The 6,000-nt window shown below is 36.7% G+C and overlaps 1 long non-coding RNA gene across 1 annotated transcript in view; it reads right to left on the bottom strand.

The window, feature by feature from the left end:
* Positions 1–1,993: 1,993 nt before the first annotated feature.
* Positions 1,994–6,000, bottom strand: part of LOC131832510 (uncharacterized) — a 121,313-nt gene continuing 117,306 nt past the window's right edge. The window contains exon 3 of the long non-coding RNA XR_009354078.1: positions 1,994–2,051. This is a non-coding gene — a long non-coding RNA (uncharacterized LOC131832510). The remainder of the gene's footprint in view (positions 2,052–6,000) is intronic.

The raw sequence follows: 6,000 nt of genomic DNA, 5'->3' as shown, positions 1-6,000 counted from the left end.
CCTTTATTATTTCCCTTCTTCTGCCGGTTATAGGCTTTATTTGATGTTATTTTTCCAGCTACTTTAGGTGTAAGATCAGGTTATATCTTTGAGATATTTTTTTGCTTCTCAAGAAAGGTCTGCATTGCTATATACTTCTCTCTTCTGACTGCCTTGGTGGCATCCATTTTCATTTGCTTCCATGTATTTCTTCAATTTCTTCTTTTATTTCCTGGTTAAACAAATCATTCTTTAGTAGGATGTTCTTTAACCTCCATGTATTTGTGGTCTTTCAAATTTTTTTCTTGTGGTTGACTTCAAGTTTCATAGTGCTATGGTCTGAAAATATGCACTGTATGATCTCAAACTTTTTTGTACCAGTTGTGGCCTGATTTGTGATCCCTTGTGTGATTTATTCTGGAGAATGTTCTATGTGCCTTCAAAAAGAACATGTATTCTGCTGCTTTAGGATGAAATTCTCTGAATATAGCTGTTAAGCCCATCTGGTCCACTGTGCATTCAAAGCCATTGTTTCTTTGTTGATCTTTTGTTTACATGATATACTGCCCTTCTTCTACTCTTATGAAAGTCTTTAGTTTAAAATCTAGTTTGTCTGATATAAGTATGGCTACTCTGGCTTTCTTTTGATGTCCATTTGCATGATAAATTGTTCTCCACCTCCTTACTTTCAATCTAGAGGCATCTTTGTGTCTAAAATGAGTCCCCTGTAAGCAGAATATTGATGGGTCTTGTTTTTTAATTCATTCTGATACACTGTGTCTCTTCATTGGAGCATTTAGTTCACTTACATTCAGACTAATTATTGATAGATACAAATTCAGTGCCATTGTATTACCTGCAAAGTCACTGTTCCTGCAGATTGTCTCTGTTCCTTTCTGGTCTTTGATGCTTTTTGTCTCTCTTTTCTGCTCAAATGGTCCACTTTAACATTTCCTGCAGAGTTGGTTTAGAGTTCATGAACTTCTTTAGTTTTTCCTTGTCTTGGAAACTCTTCAGTCTCCTTCTATTCTAGATGATAGTCTTGCTGGATGAAGAAGTATTCTTGGCTGCATATCTTCCCAATTAGCATGTTGAATATACAATTCTCTTCTGGCTGCCACGTTTCTGTGTACTGGTTTGCTGCTCACCTTATGTGTCTCTCCTCGTAGTTTAAGGACATTTTGTTTCCAGAAGCTTTCAGAATTTTCTTTATCTTTGTATATGACGAGTTTCATGATGATATGTCTAGGTTTGACCTATTTTTGTTGATTTTGAGGGGCGCTCTCGGTGCTCCTAGACTTGTATGCCTGCTTCTCTCCTCAAATTAGGGAAATTCTCAGCTATAAATTTTGCATTTTTTTCCCCTGCTCTTCTTCTTCTGGGACCTTTATGATATGAATATTATAAGGCTTTAGGCTTTATGGAATCTCTGGGTTCCCTAAGTCTACCTTGGTGATCTAATAGTTTTCTTTCCTTCTTCTTTTCAGCTTCACTATTTCCCATAATTTTATCTTCAATATCACCTATTCATTATTCTGCTGCTTCTGTCCTCATTGTAATTAGATCTTATCAGTTTTGTATATCAGTAATAGTACTTTTTACTTCAGCCTGACTAGCTTTTAGGTCTTTTGTCTCTATAGCAAGAGTTTCTCTGACATCTTCTACTTGCTTCTTTCAAGACTGGCTAGTATTATTATGACTATTGTGCTAAATTCTTGTTCAGATCTATTGCTTATATCTGTATTAAGCAAATCCCTGGCTGTGATTTCTTCTTGATTTTTCTTTTGGGAAGAGTCCTTCCATCTTGTCACTTTGCATGCTTCTTGCTCCTAAGAGTAATGCTGTATTAAAAAAGGGCCATATACTGTCCAGCACCTGGTGCTTCAGAAAATGTTTCTGGTGTATGTTGTGTGCACTCTGCTGTTGTATTTTGGCTGCTCTCTCCCACAGATTCAATTCTCTGCACAGTTCCTCCTTTCTTATAGTGAGCAGTGTTTGGACCTTTAACTAGATGTGCTTTGATTTGTTTGTTAGAATAAGCTTGGAATGAAGAGGAGGAGGAGGAGGAGGATCTTAAAAAAAGAGAGAGAGAGAGAAAAGGAAATGAACAAACAAAATCGATAGGGGCACCTGGGTGGCTCAGTGGTTTCAAGCCTCTGTCTTCGGCTCAGGTCATGATCCCAGGGTCCTGGGATCGAGCCCCGCATCGGGCTCTCTGCTCGGCGGGGAGCCTGCTTCCTCCTCTCTCTGTGCCTGCCTCTCTGCCTACTTGTGATCTCTGTCTGTCAAATAAATAAATAAAATCTTAAAAAAAAAAAAAAAACTATAAGCCTCATTCTAAAGGAGAAAAAAATATATATAAAGCCTGGTCCAATTTCCACCATAATTGAAACTGACACTTTGGAGCCTCTATGATTAGCAGACTTGGTGCATGCAGGATGCCTGTGATGGAATTCTGGGGGAGAGACCCACTGCAGCTGGCTCACAGTCAGAACTGCACTAGTAACCATGCACTTCTAGGGTCCAGTGGGGCAGGGTTTGGTGCAAGCAGATCCTGCCTCCACTAGGGGCAATGTGTCACTCACTGAGGTCCCACAGTACTGGTTGGAGAGGGGTGGGGGATGGCATCACCCTACCCTCTCATCCCTGTGGAGGGGAATTTGCTGCAACCACTATTCCAGGAGGCCCCAGAGAAAAGCAAACAATCTCTCTTTCTGTGTGCCAGGGCTGTCAGATCCCTACCCTCACCTGTCTATGCCTGGGGCCATTAACGCGCCCAGTGCCACAGGTCTCCTCTTTTATACCTGGAGTGCCACTGGGATTCGAAACTCTGAATCTTAAAGGATCGAACAAGGCACAGACCTGCTCCCCTCCTCTGGAGGAGTACCTGTGTCTGGTGCTGTGTTTTTTTTTTTTCCCCCCAGAAAAAAGTTGTACACCTGCATCAGTTGCTGGAGTCTATGGGGAAGCACAGTGAACAACAGCGACCAGGTTATCTGCCCTCTACCATGACTCTGTCCCCTCTGTCCCCCTCAACAGTACCCACAGGGTTTTTGTTCTTGGAGAGGCAATATACTTGCTTCCAAATAGACTCCAGTCAGGGGAACATTCTGTCCCTCTGCAAGCCAGAGGATCCCTATACCAAGCTGTCCACTCCTATGCCTATCCATACTATTTTCCATAGTGGCTGCCCCAATTTCCATTACTACCAGCAATATACAAGGGTTCCCTTTCTTCCATATCCTAACCAATATCTGTTATCTTTTGGGTTTTTGATAATAGTAATCCTAACAGATGTGAAATGATATCTCACTGTGGCTTTGATTTGCATTTCCCTGATGATTAGTGATGGTGAATACCTTTTCATGTACCTGTTGTCCATTTGAGAATCTTCTTTGGAAAAATACCTATTCTGTTCCTCTGCCCATTTTTTAATTAGGTTGTTTTTGTTTTCTATTCAGTTGTGTGAGCTCTTAACATATTTTGAATATTAACTCCTTATCATATACATGCTTTGCAATTTTTTTCTCCTATTCCAGAAGTTGCCTTTTTATTTTATTACTTAACTCTCCAGAAACTTTTTAGTTTGCTGTAATCCCACTTACTACATTTTGCTTTTGTTGCTTTTGCCAAAAAATCCATGTCAAGACCAATGTCAATGAACTTTTGCCTTATATTTTATTACAGGAACTTTAAGGTTTCAGAACTTATGTTTAAGTCTTTAATCCATTTCAAGTTCACTTTTATGAACAGTATAAAAAAGAGATCCAGTTTCATTTTTCTTCAGAGCTACCCAGTTTACATGGGCCCATTTATTGAAGAGACTATCCTTTCTCATTGAGTCTCTTGTCACATATTAGTTGACCACATAAGGAAAATTTATTTCTGGGCTCTTTATTCCATTTCACTGGTCTATGTGCCTACTTTTCATACAGTACTACATTGTTTTGATTACTATAGCTTTGTCATATAGTTTGAAATCAGGAAGCGTGATGTCTCCAGCTTTGTTTTTTCTCAGGGTTGCTTTGACTCCTTGGAATCTTTCATACTTCCATACAAAGTTTAAAATCACTTTTGTCTATTTCTGTGAAACATGCCACTAGAATTTTGATAAGGATTACACTAAATATACAGATGTCTTTGGGTAATATGGCAGTTTAACAATAAATATTAATTCTTCTGATCCATAAACACAGGATCTCTTTCCATTTGTCTATATAATCTTCAATTTCTTTTATCAACTCTTGTAGTTTTTAGTGCATAGATCTTTCATTTCCTTAAATTTATTTCTAAGTATTATATTGTTATGCTCTTGTGGATGAGGTGTTGATTTCTTTTTCAGATATTTCATTGTTCGTTTATAGAATCACAAACTATTTTCTTAAATTGATTCTATATTATGCAACTTTATTGAACTTATTCATTAGTTCTTATAATTTTTTGGTGGATTATTTAGGATTCTCTACATATAATACCATATTATTGACAAAGACAAGTTTACTTTTTCCTGTACTATTTGAATGCATTTTATTTTCTTTATTGCCTAAGTGCTCTGGCTCTAGTACTATGATGAAGAGGAGTGGTGACAGTGAGTACATTTCTTGTTCCTGATCTTAGAAGAAAATCTTTTAACTTCTCATCACTACATATGTTGTTAGCAGTGGACTTGTCATATTGGCCTTTATAATGTTGAGATATATTGTTTCTATACCCAGTTTGTTGAGTGTTTTTTTAATCACAAAAGTGTGTTGTATTTTGTCAAATGCTTTTGTGCAGTTATTGATATAATCATGATTTTTTATCTTTCATTCTTTTAATTGTGGTGTACCATATTTAGTGATTTGCATGTGCTGAACCATCTTTGTATCCCACGGGCAAATTTTGCTTGATGATGGTGTTAGCTCCTTCTAATGTTGTGCTGAATTTAATTTGTTAATATATTTGGGAATTTTTACATTTAATTTCATCAGAAATATTGGTGTATAGTTTTATCTTTTGTGTAGCATTCATATATGGCTTTGCTATCAGGCTAATGCTGGCCTCATAAAATTGGTTTGGAGTGTTTCCTCTCTTCTTTTTTTGAAGGAAGACTGTGAGGACTAACACATTAATTCATTTCTAAATGTTTGGTAGAATTCACCAGTGAAACCACCTGGTTAAAGATTTTCTTTGTTGGGAAATTTTTGATTACTGATTCCATCTCTTTACTTGTAATTTGTCTGTCCAGATTTTCTATTCATTAGTCAGCCTTGGTAAGTTGTATAGCCGTGGTTCTAGAAATTTATCCATACCTTTTAAGTTCTCTAATTTGTTGTGATAGAACTGTTCTTCATTTCTCATGATCCTCTGTATTTCTGTGGCATCAGATATAGTCTTCTCTTTCATTTCTGATTTTCTTTATGTGAGTATTCTCTCTCTCATCTATGCTAAAGGTTTGTCAACTTTTTATCTTTTAAAAAACTGCTCTTAGTTTTGTTAATATCTACTTTTTGTCTCTAATTTCTTTTTTTTTTCTGAAAATGCACACAATTTTAATAAAACCTGTTATTCAAATTACAGGCATCAATGCCCACAGACGCCAGAAATTTTAGCACTCATCATTGTTAGTAAATGGAAGAGAAATCCCTAGAATCAAGAGGCATAATATTCCATGCTATAAGCCTAATTCTAGTTCAAAGGGTTCCATGTCCACCTTTGAACTTAGCAATTACATGATCCTATATATTTCCTCATTGATTAACCTACTTTGAGGGGAGTTTGTCCTTATGGAACCAAAGTACAGCTGTGCACGTGCATGTTATGAAGAGGAATGGCAAAGACAGCTAAAATTGATAAAATTATTTATACACATTAGTGGGTTAAAATGAGCAGAGAGGAACTACAAAGAAAAATTTGAAAGAATGAGTAATGATATTTATAAAAAATATGTACACATTGGCAAATAAACTGATAAAAAGTTTAACAGTCTCGTATCACTACATATGTATTTTATATTTTTAACACATTATATACAGGATACCT

The sequence above is a fragment of the Mustela lutreola genome, chromosome 5 (genome assembly GCF_030435805.1).
Source record: "Mustela lutreola isolate mMusLut2 chromosome 5, mMusLut2.pri, whole genome shotgun sequence".
NCBI lineage: Eukaryota > Metazoa > Chordata > Mammalia > Carnivora > Mustelidae > Mustela > Mustela lutreola.
Note: the sequence above shows the minus strand (reverse complement) of the source record. Positions and strands in the feature narration are given on the sequence as shown.